Raw genomic sequence first — 20102 nt, forward strand, 5'->3', positions numbered from 1 at the left:
GAGCTCTATATGTTACTTTCCCCTGCACCAGTGTTTTACAGTATTGAGGGATCCATAAATTAGTTTGGACCTGTTCTTCCAGTTTGTTTTCTGAGAGAGGACCTTACTGTGCTGCTTCTCAGGTGTCTTTGCCTAAGCAGAGTTGTGACATCCCTTGCCAGGGGGCTGGACTCAGTGTAAACCGGTCCTCTGTGTGGCTTTTATTCCCTGAAGACTTTCCCACCTCTTTAGAGGATCAAAATAAAAATGGCCATGCCCCAATCTCTAGCCTTGGAGCTGAAAGGTCACAGTCATCCCTCTTCAGCACACTCTGATACAAACACTCTTCACCTTTGTGTGTGCCAAACTCCACAGACTCCTGTGGTTGGGCCCACAGTAATCTTTGTGTGTGTGTGGGGGGGAACCCATGTCACTGCCCTTTGTGTGCCCTGGGGTTGACAGTGGTTGCAGACTCCTGTGTGTGCCTGTTCCAGTGCTCCCTGGGGTCAGCTGAATGTCTTACCACTATCCTTTTTGGGACCGCCAGCCTGAGAGCTTTTTCCCAGTCATGGGCATACTTGTTTTGTCCCTTCTGGGAGATGGCAAACAGTCAATGTGTTCCAGTCCTTTTTAGGGTGCTCAGGGGAGAATGGTCACCCCATCAGCCCTGTCCATGGTTTATGGTGACTGGAGATGAGAATCCCCTCCTGGGTTCACTGACAGTATCCAGTTTCCCACTCTGCTGCTTGGACACTCTACTGACTCATGCAACAATGTTCATTCTGTGACTCCTGGGATCCTGAGACTAACCCACCTAGAATTTTGTCTTTTCATCCCCTGAGCCTCTTTCAGACAGGAAAGTCTCTCACTGGAACAGTTTTCTAAGGGTTCCAATTTTGCCCTCTAGGGCTATATCACTCTATGGTAGCCAGCCTATGAAGTCTCCATACCCCCTCTATTTATCTTGTGATATCTCCCCCAAGATTCGTGTCTCTCCTACTTTGCAAAAAGCAGTCACCTTTCTACTTGTAGAGTTCCAGATGTATTTTCCTACATCTCAGGCTGAATTCATGGGTATCCAGAAAGGTTTGATAGTTATCCAGCTAAATTGAAGGGAACAGATAATACAAAGTCCCTTACTCTTCTGCCATTTTTCCTCCTCCCTCTTAATCACAAAGATTTTTATTTTTAATTCTGCCTTCTAGATCCCTAAAATGACAAGGTAAGTCTGAGATTTTACCACTTTTTTTTTTAATTCATAATACTTTTTACCCTGAAGTGACTTTACCATTGCTTTGTCAATTTTCTTAATTAAAATTTCTTTCATTCTGAAGTGTGGCTTGGGAATCATCCATGTACAATATATGCTGATTAAAAACTAGCAAAAGCAGAATTATCTTTCAACGTCCAATAAATATTCAGCATTTCTATTATGAAATAGAAAATAAAATTCTTGGCAACAAAAGCAACATTTATTTATAAAGAATAAATTATAGTAGCTGCATTCCATCTTTAAGAAATCTAAAGTATCCTCCCACTCATGAAGGAAAATAAGCTCTTTCTCCTCCTATATCTCTCCAGGCTCCCTCTGGAGATCTCTTTTTAGAACCCATTGAATATTTGATCTGTCAGAGAGTCTTCATTCCTGTTACACTTAACATTTGCAAATTTTTATAGATGTAAGCAGGAATAATCATGAATAACTTAAGGAATCGCTGTTTAAGTCAGACAAATTCTTGTTTTCATCTCATTATTTGTTCCTTTAAATAAAAAAGTACTCATTAGACACCTAAGATATTTCTGGAATTTTGCAAAATCCAGTGGGAACATATGATAAAAACAAATGAAGTTTTCCCAGAAATGATAGGCAAAGGTGCATGGACTAGATTTGAGAGGTAAAGGTCATCATGAGTGTCCTCGTCAATCCAACACCTACTGCAGGAGGGGTGGGTTGGTGCATGGAGAAACACTCCAAACAATGAAACATCACAGATCAAGTAGTTAATAGTATTACATGTGGTAGAGGCAGGATATGGAAGAAACCCTAGGCTAATAGGATTTCACTGGCATGGCTTAGGAAATTTCAAAAGGATATATTCAGTTAAGATATAAAGATAAAATAATATATAAAGCAAAATAATCAGTTTATGTTAAAGCATATACTATTTCTCACAGAGAATTTTTGCAAATGAGCTTCAGAAAAAGGCGATAACAACATGGAAATGAAACAGAACAGGAAATTCAAAGATACTTGAGTCAAAGCTTACTTTTCTTTCTATCTTTTCTTTCTTATTTCCTCTCCTTTTCATTTGCTAGCTGTTAAGTATAAGGCATAGGAATTCAAATAACATTAAAAATATTTTATAACAGACTTATCCCAGTTATTGAAAATAGATATGTAATGCTACAAAAATATAATAATCATTTTAGTCAACCCTTTAAATTATTTATTATGTGTTACTTTTCAAATTGCTTTTATCTATCAAATGATCAACCTATAGATAATAACTCATTTAATTTTTATTAAATTTAACAAGGTATTAAGTATTGATAAGAAGTAGGGTTATCGGGGCGCCTGGGTGGCTCAGTGGGTTAAGCTGCTGCCTTCGGCTCAGGTCATGATCTCAGGGTCCTGGGATCAAGTCCTGCATTGGGCTCTCTGCTCAGCAGGGAGCCTGCTTCCCTCTCTCTCTCTCTGCCTGCCTCTCCGACTACTTGTGATTTCTCTCTGTCAAATAAATAAATAAAATCTTTAAAAAAAAAAAAAAAAGAAATAGGGTTATCTCCATCTTACATTTTGATAGAAAGTATGACTGGTGCACATGGTGGCTCAGTCATCCAATCTTGGTTTCAGCTTGGGTCATGATCTCATGGGTCATGAGACTGAGCCCCAAGTGGGCTCAGTGCTCAGCAGAGAGTCTGTTTGAAAATTCTCTGCCTTCACCCTCCTGCTCACTCATACATGTCCTCTCTCTCCCTCAAATAAATAAATAAATCTTTTTAAAAATGACAGAAAGTAAGGCAAAGAAAAGTTGGGTGTATTGCCAAATTTACACAGATAATATTATCTAGACCCAGGATTTGGAACTCATGTAATTTATCTGGAGTCAAAACACTTGATCTCTAAACTCTACTTTCTTGGGACCTGAAAAGCTATGATAACAAAAGAAATAAAATAATTAATTTTGACTGTACATCCAGAAAACTACTTCACAAAATTGACTAGCATTCAATATAAGGCACGGAATATTTAAATTTTACAAGCTTATTTTTTTTCTTTCAGATATTTACTCATCATGTTATCTCACCTGCCTTTGCTAAACATCATGAAGGCAAAATATTAACAAGTTGGAGCCCTTGATCACCATGTGCTTACATTAAAGTAGGAAAAACAACTATATTAACAAATAAGTAAAGTAAAAGTGTTCTCCAAGTGTTTTCCTTATATAAAAAGAATAAGTGTTAACCAGTCATCTTTGCTATAGCAACTATATTAATTCTTAAGTTTGCCCAAATATATTTTCAGAGAAATAAATATAACAAGGAGTAAATGAGTATTAGAGTTCTAGTTCTAAACTCTTATGTGGTCTTCTCTATTAAAAAGTTTGACTGGTCCAGTCCTTAACCACAAGAATTTATGTCAATCTAGATGATGGTAAAAATCTTAGTGAGGTTAAGGGAACTTAACTCTTTTAATTCCTAAGCATCTTCTTTCTCTTAACTTAAATAAAATAGGAGCAACTTCTAATCTGATTCTGGGGTTTAGTATTAGAGTACTGCCTTGTCCACACAGGCATAACACATATCTCAACATTAATATTCTGTTTCCACCTGTCTGATACCTGACTATCTTTCAGTTCATTTTCAACTCAAGCAAAAAAAAAAAAAAAAAAATGTGCTGCTTTTTTGGTCCCACAAATCCCAATAAATTACATTCAAGATTAAGTAAATTATAAAATACATGTTGCTAAGAGACTATGTTCATACCTATATAATATATATATATCATATATGCATTATATATGTATTATATATAATATATGAACTAAATATATGGATATCTAGTTATATGGATATATCTAGATATATGGAGATATATATATGTGTATATATACACACATATATATATCTAGGTCTATGGATATATATATATATATATTTATATGAACTAGATAAATGGATACATTTTATGTGTACTATCAAGCAGGTGGATGCATGGAATAGGATGACCTTTATCTTAATAAATACAGTGTTCACTGAGGTGAATTTCTGTCAAGATGCTCACAGAGTTTAACAAAAGTCCTTATTTTAGAGCTTAGACCAAATTGCTTGTTCCCATTAAGAAAGACCTTTATGGCCTTTCTACATTTCCTTCCACAAAACTAAAAGCAGACTAAGCATTGGTGACAGCACTTGGTAAAAGTGATTGTAGTGACATTTTAGATCTGTCAAGTCTTTCTGTAACTACTTCGCCATAGGTAGCCTAATGAGACACAGTGCATAGTAACACAGTTAGAAAAACCCTTTAGAACTCTTGTTACAGTCATTTGAAGGGGGTTATAACTCTGAAGGCCATCATTTCCTGCTGGGTAGTGGAATCTTTTGGTAGCTACTAAATTGTAGCAAAATGTCTTGAAAGCAATTCTTTTTCAGTCATAACCACAGAAAGACTTAGATACACTGGGCTTCTGTTGATAATGAATAAAGCTTGGCATCTCTGGAACTGGAATTGAAATTCAGGGCACTCATTTCTAAAAATTCGAAGGCTTATTTTTTTAAAAAAACTCAATATTTCTTTGCATATAAAGTGTAATTTGCAATGAACAGACTTAGACTATTTCTTAAATCAGTTAGGTTTTTAATACCATAACCTTGCATTTTCTTTCACAATAAGGTTGCAGCTACTGAGAATGATGCTGGTGATTGGACATTTCCTTTGGAAAGATGATTGCAAATAGATATAGATTTAAAAAACTGAATATACAAAGTTCCTGATTTCAGGGAACTCAAAGAAAAAAAATTGTCATTTCAGTAAATATTTATTGAGAATTAACTTTATGTAATGAAGGTCCTATGGTAAGAGCAATGATCAAGGCATGATTGCTGTCTCAAAATAGTTCAAACTATAGTAAAGAAGTAAGATATAATATAGTTATAGCACAGGGCAGAATAAAATAAATGTGAAAATGTAGATGTCACATTTAAACATCTGTTATTTGTTATATTATTTATATCCCCTGACTTTTCATAAAAATATTCAAAGAAACTCACTATGTATGAGTTTGTATGTGTTTGTATGACTGAATGTTTCATTTTTCTTCTAAGTCTGGAATAAAAGGAAGATGTAAGGGTACAAATAATTCATTTTATCATATGGAAAGAGTTACTTGCTATTTATCTCTAGAAGGAAATATCCATGTAATCATGTAAGATTCTATACCAGATATTGGTCATCTATGTGAGCACTATCTTCTTCATCTTTGAAGTTAAATTAGAAATGATTTTATTAAGATTTTTTTTGTTTATTATCTCCAAAAAAATTAGTGCATGTCATTAAACCATAACAAGTCTGAATGAACTCACTTAAGGTAGACCATGAATGCATTTTTCTAGTAAATTGTACATGCTTGGAAATTGGAATGGTGGTAAAAAAAATGCTGTATATAAAACACCAAGAGAAAGAAGTGAATAGATTGTGTCTGCAATGGAAAAATTTAACATATTGATGTAGATTTTAATTTTAACATTAGGATTGAGAAAAAAAGAGGGAGAGTATGTGTTTTTTTCTTGTGCATGGTAATTAGTAAAATACAGGGCTATGAAATGGATCACATCTTGTACTATAACATTTATGATACTGTTTAGTTTTTTAAAACACAGGCCATGTAATACTTCAAATATATTTATTTTTAACTCCACTGGGTATCTGATTCTCCAAATCAAATATTATCTGGATTCTTTTTAATTCTGATTGTGTGTCCCATGCATTCCCTTAACCATTTAATAACAAACTCATCAAAAACAGGAAAAAAGTATTCTTTTTGTTTTCAACATACATTATCAAAGGTTTTTTTTTTTTTTCTTTTTAAAGTAGGTTTGCGATACATGTTTCCAGGTATGAATAAATAAGCCATGAGGATAATAGATTTGGCCTAGGGAATATAGCCAATGATATTGTAATAATGTTATATGATGTCAGACGGTAGTTACATTCATCTTGAGCATAGCATAATGTGTAGATTTATTTAATCACTATGGCATGCATCTGAAACTAATTTAACATTGTGTGCCAACTAAACTTCAATAGAAAAAGGGAAAATCTGAATATAATGTTAAAAAAAATCTCTGAAACTAGTAAAATACTGTATGTTAATTAATTTTAAAGAAAATAAAAATTTTCAAAAGACTGGAAAATCACCATTTTCTTGCAAGTAGTTTTAGTTAACAAACAGAAATACAAAATTTACTCCAAAATATAGGAGAATGGAGGCACAGAAAGGTTAAGGAATTTCCTCAACATTATACAGATAGCTAGCACCAAAGGCTGATTTAAATCCGGTGGGTATCTCCAACACCTTTGCTCTTATATGCTGTGCCTCCCCTCCAATGATATTTTATTTCTGTTACTCACTATAGTCATTAATTACAGTCACATTTCACAAGAGGAAGATTGCTGTTTTCGTAGAATTATCCTGCACATCTCCCTTCTTCAATATAAAATTTGTAATAAACTTTACAGTGCATAATCAACTGAATTTGTTTAGACTAGAAGTACAGCAAATTCTATTTCAAAGTAGAAAGTAAAACCACATAGAACCCACTTTCTCCTTAAGAATATCATAGCAACAGAGATCTTGCCTCTAAACCTAGTTAATGCCAAGATATAATAGCTTATCAAAGAATGAAGGAACTGAATGAACTATAGTCTCATAATAAAACCTGCCTAATCATGTATTTGCCATTTATTAAATACACACCATTTATCTATCATTTTGCTAAGTTGATTATATGCATTATCCACTATCCCCTCAACAACACTGCAAATTATATATCATTACTAATATGCTATACAGGAAAAAACAAACAAAACAAAAACAAAACAAAACAAAAAACCCAGAAACTGAAATGTTACATAACTTGGGTAAAATCACACAGTGATTAAGAGGCAGAGCTGTAATCCAAACCTAGCTCCATCCATTACTGCACTTTGGAGTTGCTTACAGGGAGTACTTTTTTTCTGAGTGCCTTTTAAAAGGAAACCCATGAGTTTAATGTGAATTTCATCCAGGTTATCTCAAGATGAGTTTAATTCCATTATCATTTCAGTTCAAATTCAATTCATACAGGAGCAATTAACATACTATATTATCCATATTTTCTACATTAATTATCATTGACAGAACAGACCCTGGAACAAAGAGAAAATATTAAATTTTCTTTTCCAGTTGAGCATAATCATAAAGATGGTTTCATTTTAGAATAGGTCAGATAAGCAAAGCCTTCATGTATAGCCAGCACCCTAAAGTTGCCTCCTGAATTTGGTTATATCTTATTGAATCCTAGTATTTCAACCTCCACAGTATGAACAATTCACAAATACAAGTCTAGAATATATAATCTCTCTGATAACCTGGAGGTTTGTTTTTTTTTTTTTTTTCCTCAGATTTTGTTTCAGATCATCACATGAGAGATAAGTTACCAGTCATGTTTGAGATTCAAGCTTTATTCTACTCCCAGCAGGATGGATAGCTTCATCCACTAAATTGTGGAAGGGATTAAGAGATACCCTTTGTTGTTTCTTTTGACACGTTTCAGTCAAGAAGATGGAAAGCAACTTGTAAGAGAGAACTCTCACCCACTGTTACATATTGAAGAGCCAGACACTGTGAAGTGACTTAAATTTTACCTTTTTTTCTTTAGCCCACACTGCTTCCTAAGAAGAATTTCCTTCCTTTCCTCTTTTCTTGGGAAGGAAGTCCATATGGTGAGTAGAAACTTCATTTCATACCTCTCAGAACAAGTTTATTTTTATTGTTCAGTTAAATGCTATGGGGAGAATCAAAAGTCCATATTTGAAATATAAAGTGAACTTGTATTTGAGCATTTTTCTTGATCTCACTGTACTTGCTAGCCATTTTTATCTGGAATGGATTACTTTGGTTTAGGAATTTAGAACTTTCCTAATAGTTCTTTAAATCTACATGTTGGATTAAAAATCAATTTTTCTTTGAGAATAGAAATATACTCATCCAAAGGAAGACATACCTTTGTCATTATATTTCATCCATTTTCTGTTTTGTTATCAAAATTTCTACTACCTACTGGAATAATCAGATTGTCTTACTTGGCTATATTCCTATGATGATCACTACAGTATTTAGAATTCTTTCACTCTTCAAGGATATTTTCTTAGCAAATGCTAAGACGTGTTTCAGTAGTTTCAGTTTTTTTCAATATCTTTCTGCTTTTATCTACTTTAGAAATGAATTGTTCTTGGGGCGCCTGGGTGGCTCAGTGGGTTAAGTCTCTGCCTTCAGCTCAGGTCATGATCCCAGGGTCCTGGGATCGAGCCCCGCATCGGGCTCTCTGCTCAGCGGGAAGCCTGCTTCCTCCTCTCTCTCTCTCTGCCTGCCTCTCTACCTACTGCCTACTTGTGATCTCTCTCTCTGTCAAATAAATAAATAAAATCTTTAAAAAAAAAAAAAAAAGAAATGAATTGTTCTTGAAATTTCATTATGACACACTCTTTATATACTCAAAATTTAGAATTATTTTTCCTCTTTAATCTTTCCATTTACAATATGACAATACAATTACCATTATTTATTTTATTTATTTCCTCTTTGAGACAAATGTGTTTTATAGCATTTTTGATATTTTTTAAATTAATATAAAATGTATTATTTGTTTCAGCAATACAGGTCTGTGATTCATCAATATTACACAACTCACAGTGCTTACCATAGCACATATCCTCCCCAATGCCCATCACCCAGCCACCCCATCCTTGCCACTCCACTCCCTTCCAGCAACCCTCAGTTTCTGAGATTAAGAGTCTCTTATGGTTTGTCTCCCTCTCTGGTTTTGTCTTGTTTCATTTTACCATCCATTCCCTTATGATCCTCTATCTTGTCTCTCAAGTTCCTCATATCAGTGAGATCATATGATAATTATCTTTCTCTAATTGACTTATGTAGCTTAGCATAATACCCTCTAGCTCTATCCATGTCCTTGCAAATTGTAAGGTTTCGGGGTTTTGATGGCTGCATAATATTCTATTGTGTGAGTGTGATTATAATCTCATCTTTATCCATTCATCAGTTGATGGTCATCAAGGCTCTTTTCATAGCTTGGCTATAGTGAATATTGTAGCTATAAAAACTGGGAGCACGTGCCCCTTTGGATCCCTATATTTGTATCTTTGGGGTAAATATGGAGTAGAGTAATTGCTGGGTCTTACGGTAGCCCTAGTTTCAAATTTTTGAGGATCCTCCATATTATTTTCCAGAGTGGCTGTACCGGCTCGCATTCTCACCAACAATGTAGGAGTGTTCCCTTTTCTCTGCATCCTCGCCAACACCCTTTGTTTCCTTACTTGTTAATTTTGGCCAGTCTGACTGGTGTGAGGTGGTATCTCACTATGGTATTGATTTGTCTTTTTCTGATGCCAAGTGATGTTGAACACTTTTTCCTGTGTCTGTTGGCCATTTGGTTGTTTTATTTTGTTTTACTTTTTGTTTTGTTTTTAAAGATTTTCTTTATTTGACAGAGAGAGACACAGTGAGATAGAGAACACAAGCAGGGGGAGTGGGAGAGGGGGAAGCAGGCTTCCTGCTGAGCAGAGAGCCGGATGTGGAACTTGACCCCAGGACCCTGGGATCATGACCTGAGCCGAAGGCAGACGCTTAACAATTGAGCCACCCAGCTGCCCCTGGATGTTTTCTTTGCAGAAATGTCTGTTCATGTTTTCTGTCCATTTCTTGATTGGACTATTTATTCTCTAAGTGTTGAGTTTGACAAGTTCTTTATAGATTCTCTATATTAGCCCTTTATTTGATATGTAATTTGCAAATATCTTCTCCCATTCTGTCAGTTGTCTTTTTGTTTTGTTGACTGTTTCCTTTACTGTGCAAAAGCTTTTTATCTTGATAAAGTCACAATAGTCCATTTTTGCCCTTGCTTCCCTTGTCTTTGATGATGTTTCTAGGAAGAAGTTGCTGTGGCTGAGGTCAAAGAGGTTGCTGCCTGTGTACTCCTCAAGGATTTTTGTGGGTTCCTTTCTCATGTATAGGTCTTCCATCTATTTTGAGTCTATTTTTGTGTGTGGTGTAAGGAAATGGCCTAGTTTAATTCTTCTGGATGTGGATGTCTAATTTTCCCAACACCATTTATTGAAGCAACTGTCTTTCTTCCATTGGACATTCTTTGCTGCTTTGCTGAATATTAGTTGACAATAGAGTTGAGGGTCCATTTCTGTATTCTCTATTCTATTCCATTGATCTACGTGTCTGTTTTTGTGCCAGTAATATACTGTCTTGACGATTACAGCTTTGTAGCAGAACTTGAAGTCTAGGAATTGTGATGCATCTGCCTTGGTTTTCTTTTTTAAGATTCCTCTAGCTATTCAAAGTGTTCTCTTGTTCCACACAAATTCTAGGATTCTTTGTCCCATTTCTCTGAAAACAAACAAACAAACAAACAAACAACAAAAAAAAAAACAACCCACGATGGATTTTCATAGAGATTGCACTAAATGTGTAGATTGCTCTAGGTAGCATAGACATGTTCACAATATTTGTTCTTCTCATGTTTTTCCATTTCTTTGTGTCTTCCTCAATATCTTTCATGAGTAATCTATAGTTTTCTGAGTACAGCTTCTTTCCCTCTTGGGTTAGATTTATTTCTAGGTACCTTATGGTCTTGGGTACAATTGTCAACGGGGCTGACTACTTAATTTCTCTTTCTTCTCTCTCATTGTTAATGTATAGCAATGCAACTGATTTCTGTGCATTGATTTTATGTCCTGATATTTTACTGAATTCCTGTATGAGTTCTAGCAGTTTTGGGTGGGGGGGTCTTTCTGCAAAGAGTGAGAGTTTGACTTCTGTGCCAATTTGGAAGCCTATTGTTTTTATTTCTTTTTGTTTTCTGATTGCTGAGACTGGAATCCCAGTACTATGTTGAATAGCAGTGGTGATATTGAACATCCCTGGTGTTCCTAACCTTAGGGGAAAAGCCACCCTAGCATAGAAAAGCCAGCCACTGAAGTTCTTGAGGGAATCTGGCATATGGCTGTGTCCCAGCTTAAAATTACTAGCACCTTAGCCCTGATCCCAAGTTCTGCAGTGGGCACACCTCTTCAGAGCTGGCCTACCTGGGTCCTGCTAATACCACAGAACTCATGGGCAACCCACAACGGGCAAAGAGTGAGTGTAGATGACTGCATAGAAAGGAAAAGCGACTGACACAACAGCAAGCTGCAAGCAACACACATCAGATACTGTCCTGGAGTGCAAGTTCTGATGGACAGGGGCACCATGGTATAGCGTACGCCAGGACCTCTTCATAAAGTCACTACTTTTCTTTTCTTTTTCCTTTTATAAATATTTATTTATCTATTTGAGAGAGAGAGCTGAATGGAGTGAAGGACAGAGGGACAGAGAGAATTTTTTATTTTTCTTTTTTAAAAAAAATTCACATATAATCCATTCTTTGTTTCAGAGGTACAGGTCTGTGATTCAACAGTATCCCACAATTCACAGCACTCACCATAGCACATACCCTCCTCAATGTCCATCACCCAGTTACCCCATCCCTCTCTGCCTCCCGCCACCTTCAGTTTATTTCCTGAGATTAAGAGTCATTTATGTTTTGTCCCCCTCTCTGGTTTCATTTTGTTTCATTTTTCCCCTCCATTCCCCTATGATCTTCTGTCTTGTTTCTCAAATTCCTCATAATCTGTGAGATCAAATGATAATTGTCTTTCTCTGATTGACTTATTTCACTTAACATAATGCCCTCTAGTTCCATCCGTGTCATTGCAAATGGCAGGAGTTCATGAGGGTTTTTTTTTTTAATGTCTGCATAATATTTCATGTATATATATAGCCATCTTCTTTATCCACTCATCTGTTGATGGACATCTAGGCTCTTTTCGGTAGTTTGGCTATTGTGGACGTTGCTGCTATATACACTGGGGTGCACATGTCCCTTAAGATCACTATATTTATATCGTTAGGGTAAACACCCACCAGTGCAATTGCTAGGTCATAGGGTAGCTCTATTTTCAAGCTTTTGAGGAACTTCTTTACTGTTTTCCAGAGTGGCCGCACCAGCTTGCATTTCCACCAACGGCATAGGAGTGTTTCCCTTTCTCTGCATCCTCACCAGCACCTGTTGTTTCCTGACTTGTTAATTTTAGCTATGGGACAAAGAAAATCTTAAGCAGGCTCCTGCTGAAAGCAGAGCCCAATATGGGGCTTGATCCCAGGACTTTGATATCATGATCTCAGTCAAAATCAAGAGTTGGACACTTAACTAACTAAGCCACCCAGATGTCCCATAAACTCAGTACATTCAAGAACAGAAAACATATCTATCTTTTCTAATAGAAATAAACAAACACAGAGAAGCAGACAAAATGAGGAGACAGAAAAATTTATCCCAAATGAAAGAACAGGATAAAGCCATGGCTCTGATTAACAGATCACCTAAACATTAAAAAAAAAAAAAAAGTGGCTTTCAATGACACACTGAACCTGATATATTTAACAGATATATTCAGAACATTCCATCATAAAGCAGCAGAATACAGATTATTTTCAACTACATGTGTAATATTCTCCAGATAGACCACATATGAGCCAACAAAACAAGCTTCAACAACTTCAAGAACATTTAAGTCATATTGTGCATCTTTTCTGAACATAATACTATGAAAATAGAAGTTAACCACAAGATAAAGTCTGGAAAGACCACAAATACATGGAGGTTAAAAAACATGCTGCTGGGTATTATAGAGGGCACGGCTTGCATGGAGCACTGGGTGTGGTGAAAAAATAATGAATACTGTTTTTCTGAAAATAAATAAATTGGAAAAAAAAAACATGCTGCTAAGCAATGAATGAGTCAACAGAAAATAAAAGAAGAAATATAAGCATTCATGAAAACAAAGGACCATAAAAACACACTGACCCCAAATCTTTGGGATGTGGAAAAAGCTGTTATAACAGAGAACTTTATATTAATACAGGTCTACCTTAAGAAGGAAGAAAAATCTCAAATAAGCATCCTAACCTTACACTTACAGGACCTAGAAAAAGAACAACAAACGAAAACCTAAAGCCAACAGAAAGAAGAAAATTAAAAACAACAACAGAGTAGATAAATGAAATCAAGAGCTAGTTCATTGAACTAGTTCTTTGAAATAAAATTGATAAACTTCTAGCCACACTTATGATGACAAGAATGGAAAGGACTCAAATAAATAAAATCACAAGTGAGAAAGAATAAATAAGAACCAACACCACAGAAATAAAAGCAATTATAAGGGAATATTATGTAAACTTGTATTCTAACACATTGAAAAACCTAGAAAAAATGGAAATTCCTAGAAACATACAACCTGTGAAGACTGGAACAGGAAGAAATAGAAAATTTGAACAGATCAATAACCAGCAATGAAATTGAATCAATAGTAAAAAATAAATACAAAACCTCCCAACAAACAAAAGTCCAGAACCATATAACTTCACAGGCAAATTCCAAGAAAAAGTCCAGGTGACTTCACAGGCAAATTCTACCAGACATTTGAAGATATTAATACCTATTCTTCTCAACCTGTTCCAAAATAAATAAATAAGCAAGTAGAAAAAGAAAGAAAACTTGGGAATTCATTCTGTGAGGCCAAAATTATCTTGATACCAAAACTGGATAAAAGCACCACTTAAAAAGAGAACTCCAGGCCAATATCACTGATGAACATAGACACAAAAGTCTTCAATAAAATCCAACAATATCTAAAAGTTCTTTACCACAATCAAGGAGGGTTTATTTATGGGTTATAAGTGCAGCTTAATATTCACAAATCAATCAAGGTTTTACATTTCAACAATAAGAAAAAGAATAAGAACCATGTGATCATTTCAATAGATGCAGAAAAAAATTGACAAAGTATAATATTCTTTCTTTATTCTTTATTCAACATGATACTGGAAGTTGTAGCCATTGTAATTTGGCAACAACAACAACAACATAAATAAATAAATAAATAAAAAGAATATACTTACATTAACTATAGTGTTTGTGATATATATTATATATATTTAAATACTATTTCCATGTAGAATGTTTCATTTCATAAAATTCATGAATAATGACCCAGTATTTTTCTTCTTCTGGGTTATCAAACCTTTAATTTTGCCCTCATAATAAGCCTTGTTATCACTGATGTTTTAAGCCTTTTGATACAATATCTTAAACCCCTTCGAAATTTTTAACAGCTGACTCCCACTGTGCAGGAAAACAAAATGTTCAGACAAGTTGATTTTACTTAGTTTTGTCACATGGAAATTTACTCTAACACTTTAGCAAATGTCTAAATCCTAATCTGAATATTTTAAATGTTTGAGGAAGTCCATGTGTTATTCATTCAAGGAATCAGGGCAGTTAATGGCTAGGAGTAATGACTTTTTTAGATGGCAGCAATAAATTCAACTAGAATGAGAAATATAGTGTTGTTCAACAATAAACCAAAAAACAAGTCTTCTAAATAGTGTTGATATATTTTGGGTATGAAGAATTATTTCAGGTCTATTTAGAATCCAGGTGTTAGTCATAAGCTAAGATGGGGGAAATCAATAAAAATAAAATTTGGATGCTAAAAATAATGATTGTATTTCTTACATTTTTCTAAACTCAATTACTTGTATTGAAAAAAAATCTCAGAATAATAGTATCAAAAGAAAAAATATTAATAATAGGCTTAAGAGGAAAATATGTTATGAAAATATATTGTAGAATGTATAATTTAATTGATTTGCAAGACAGGTTTGGTAAAGAACACGTTTGCTATAGAGTTATGAGATCACCATGCTGTTCACCTGAAATTAATGTAACATTGTGTGTCAATTATACTTCAATTTAAAAAAGGACAAATATAAGTCAGAATGTAAAACTGCTTTTATGGAATTGAAGAAGTTGAACATAGCTACTGAGATAACCATGTTATATTCCATAGCAAATAGCCAACAGTTACCCCAGCTATTGTGTTAGAACAAGCTATTTGAAAATATCAGGAACTTGACTAGCTATATAGGATAACCAATAAGCTTCTATAGACTTCAATGGTCTATGACAAAAGGGAATACTTAAATATTGAACACAGGGTAAAAGAGAGCTTTAGAATTTTAGAGTTTGACAATTTTAGGACACCCAAGGTACAAGTAGCTTGGGAAGTTGATAGTCTGGTGTTACATGATATTCTATTCCTTTTTAAAATTTCGGCCTTGAGTCTGAAAGAAGAATATCATTTACCACTTACAACCTCCACTGCAACCCCTACAACTCCACCCCTTTCTTCCATCAGCTATTGTAAAGGACCATCCCTAATGTTCAACAAGGCAGAGATCTTATTAACTCTAGGACACATCAGATACATTACTTGTAATTAATATGGTACTAAAACTAACATAATGTCCATGAAGGACTTTGTACTGACACACAGACAAAACAGAAACCTCTTAGAAGAGGCCTTGACCACTTCAGGCATAGGCTCCTGTGAGTGGTAACACAGTTATAGAGGGTTGATATCTATTTCATTTTTGTTCTAATTGTTCTTCTATTGGAAGTTCATTCTTGTCTTTTGAGCTCTGGTTATTGAAATCAATCTTATTTATCATGACCCAGCTGTACCACATGTACCCACATAATGTCTTCCTGCATTCTTTAGCTTGCAGACTCTCTACACAACCAGAAGGATGATATTTATAAAGTATACATACCATGGCTTATGGCTTCATGTCCTCTGTTTAAGAAAAAAACTTAAACCATACTTTGTTATAATGTGCAAGTTCCTGTACAATCCCTCTTTGGGTTGGTTCTTAGCTTTGCCACTTCTTGATAAGAACATTACATTCAAGCACCAAGTCCTAGCTCTTGGAGTTCTTCCCAAACCCCCCTTAAAATGTCAATTTATTTCTAATGTCTCTACCCATCTGTCATACTCATACAAGATAGCACAGAGTCGCTAACACTGTCTCCATGAACTCTTTCCAAACACACACAGACACACACAGACACACACAAACACATTTGTGTGCCTACATTCATCACTTAAATATTTTTTTTTTATTTCAAGGAAACATCTTATTGTACTTTGCATAGAATAGATATTTGTTGAAAGACTGAGTATTTTCTGTGTATTTGAAATTTCATTTTGAGTTTTTAGAATAAGGGGATCAGAATTTTTTTATTATTATTACCCAGAGCTAAATAGATTACCTAATATACAATAAACTTTGACTAATATTTGATGATTTAGGAAAAAAAACAAAAACAAATAACCTTTTAATAGTTATGAAAATGTCCCTCTCCAGCAAAAGAACTTAAACTGCTTTAAATTGGAGACAATCTTTCCATCCTTTTTCACAGTCTTAACACTTACAATAGCTTCAACTCTCAATAAAAGTTGATTGGATTAAATGGAATTTGCTGCCAGTCATTCCCTTAAATATCATTTACTGTACACCCACAGGATACTTAGACTTCCACTAGAAATTTATCTTATTTAAATCCTTTTCACCACAGAAACACATTTTGTAAAAAGTGTTGATGACGCGACTTCTATTGAGAAAAATAAATACTATGTAATAGAGTCCTTACTGAATACATGCCTTTATAAAGACATCTGGAAAATCTCCCAAATTAAACAATATTTTTTATTGTTGTTGTTGTTATATTGTTGCTGTTGTTCAACATAAGGAAAAAGCTAAACAGATAACTTAAAAATTATTAAAAAGCTAAACATATTATTAAAAAATATTAATCGGATTTTTTTTGAATAGTCACATTTTATAATGAAATTATTTAGGAATTAATAGAATATATAATTCTCTATGACAGTGTTTTTTTGTTTTGTCTTGTTTTGTTTTTATTAAAGATTTTATTTATTTTATCTGACAGAGAGAGATTACAAGTGGGCAGAGAGGCAGGCAGAGAGAGAAAGGAGGAAGCAGGCTCCCTGCCGAGCAGAGAGCCCGATGCGGTACTCGATCCCAGGACCCCGAGATCATGACCCGAGCCGAAGGCAGCGGCCTAACCCACTGAGCCACCCAGGCGCCCCTCACTATGACAGTGTTTAAACTTAGAAGAGAGACAGAGAGAGAGAGAACAGTTGACTTAGAGGGTTTAAAAACATGATTAATGAGAAAAGAAAACATAGACCAGTAAAATATCATATAGCTTCTCTGTGATTGATATCCCATTCATTTTTTCCCGTTTCCATGTTTTTCATTATGTGTAACTAGCGTTTAATGCCAATGCCAATACAAATAATTCAAGTAGTGGCTTTCAATTCCTATCATCTTTAAATACCTGATAACCACATTCAGTTTTCTTGAATACAAGATTCTTTGAATTATTTAATTAGGATTTATTATTTTTTAAAGATTTTATTTATTTATTTGACAGATCGCAAGTAGGCAGAGAGGCAGGCAGGGAGAGAGGAAGAAGCAGGCTCCCCGTGGAGCAGAGAGCCCGATGCAGGGCTTGATCCCAGGACCCTGGGATCATGACCTGAGCTGAAGGCAGAGGCTTAACCCACTGAGCCACCCAGGCACCCCTCAAAAATGGATGAAAGACCTTTATGTGAGACAGGAATCCATCAAAATCCTTGAGAAGAACACAGGCAGCAACCTCTTCGACCTCAGCCACAGCAACTTCTTCCTGGAAACACCACCAAAGGCAAGGAAAGCAAGGGCAAAAATGAACTATTGGGACTTTATAAAAACAAAAAGCTTTTGCAAAAGACAACTGGCAGGGGAGCCTGGGGTGGCTCAGTGGGTTAAGCCGCTGCCTTCGGCTCAGTCATGATCTCAGGGTCCTGGGATCGAGTCCGCATTGGGCTCTCTGCTCAGCAGGGAGTCTGCTTCCCTCTCTCTCTCTCTGCCTGCCTCTCCATCTACTTGTGATTTCTCTCTGTCAAATAAATACATAAAATCTTTAAAATGCAAACTATTAAAAGAAAAAGACAACTGGCAGAACTGGAGAAGATATTTGCAAATGGCATATCCAATAAAGGGCTAGTATCTAAAATCTATGAATAACTTAGCAAACTCAACACTCAAAGAACAAATAATCCAACCAAAAAATGGGCAGAAAACATGAACAGACACTTTTGCAAAAAAGACTTCCAAATGGCTAACAGACACATGAAAAAGTGTTCAACATCACTTGGCATCAGGGAAATGCAAATCAAAACCATAATGAGATACCACCTTACACTAATCAGAATGGCTAAATTTAACAAGTCAGGAAACAACAGATGTTGGCAAGCATGTGGGTTAAGAGGAACCCTCCTACACTGTTGGTAGGAATGCAAGCTGGTGCAGCCAGCTTGGAAAACAGTATGGATGTTCCTCAAAAAGTTGAAAATGGAACTATCCTATGACCCAGCAATTGAACTACTGAGTATTTACCCTAAAGATACAAAGGTAGTGATCTGAAGGGACATGTTTATAGCATAAATGTCCACAATAGCCAAACTATGGAAAGAACCTATATGTCCTCCCACAGATGAATGGATAAAGAAGAGGTGGTATATATATACACAATGGAATAGTATGCAGCCATCCAAAGAAATGAAATCTTGTCATTTGCAATGACATGGATAGAATTAGAGGGTATTATACTAAGCAAAATAAGTCAATCAGAGAAAGAAAATTATCATATTATCTCTCTGATATAAGGAATTTGAGAGGCAGGCTGGGGGGTTGTGGGGGGGTATGGAAGAAAAAAAATGAAACAAGATGGGATTGGGAGGGACATAAACCATAAGAGACTCTTAATCTCATAAAACAAACTGACAAATGCTGGGGTTGGGGAGGTAGGGATAAGGTGGCTGGGTTATGGACATTGGGGAGGGTATGTGCTATGGTGAGTGCTGTGAAATGTGTAAGCCTGATGATTCACAAACCTGTATTCCTGGGACAAATAATACATTGTATGTTAATTTTAAAAAATGAGAATGCAAAAAAAAAATAATATGTATGTTGAATGGCATATTATTCAGCCAGAAGAAGAAGGAGAAGAGGGAGGAGGAGGAGAAGAAAAAAAAAAAGAAAAAAAGTAAGAAATAAAGAAAGAGAAAAAGAGAGAGAGAGAGGGATAAAGGAAGAAAGGAAGTAAAGGAAAGAAATCCTGCCAGCTGCAATAACATGGATGAATCTGGAAGACATTATGCTAAGTGAAATAAGCCAAAAAACAGAAGCAGAGAATGGAATGATGACTACTAGGAGTGAAGGAAAGAAGGAACTGAGAAGATGTGGATCAGAAGGTACAAATTTTCAGTTATAAGAAGAATAAGTTCTGAAAATCTAATGTTTGGCATGGGTATCATTAATAATACAGTGTTTATGTACTTAAAATTTGCTGAGTAAATTTTACACTTTCCTACCACACACACACACACAGAGTTAACCATGTGAAATGACGGATGTGTTAATGATCTTGATCTTGTTACCCACTCCACAATGTATATAAAGTCATTATATTGTATACTTAAAAAATATATAATTACATTTGTCAATTATTCCTTAATAAGTTTAGAAAAAAATAAATAGAAAAACATTCATGATCATGGATCAGAAGATTTATTACTTTTAAGTTGATAATATTCCCCGAATTGAGTTACAGATTTAATGAAATCTCTATCGAAATTCCAACAGTCCTTCTTTTTGAAGAAATTAAAATACTACTTTAAAATTGATAGTACTGAGGGTACAAAGCATAGACAAAAACAGTATTAAAAAGAACTGGGTGTTATACATAAACAATGAATATTGGAACACTACATCAAAAACTAATGATGTACTATATGGTGACTAACATAACATAATAAAAAATAA

The sequence above is a fragment of the Neovison vison genome, chromosome 7 (genome assembly GCF_020171115.1).
Source record: "Neovison vison isolate M4711 chromosome 7, ASM_NN_V1, whole genome shotgun sequence".
In the NCBI taxonomy this organism is placed as follows: Eukaryota; Metazoa; Chordata; class Mammalia; order Carnivora; family Mustelidae; genus Neogale; species Neogale vison.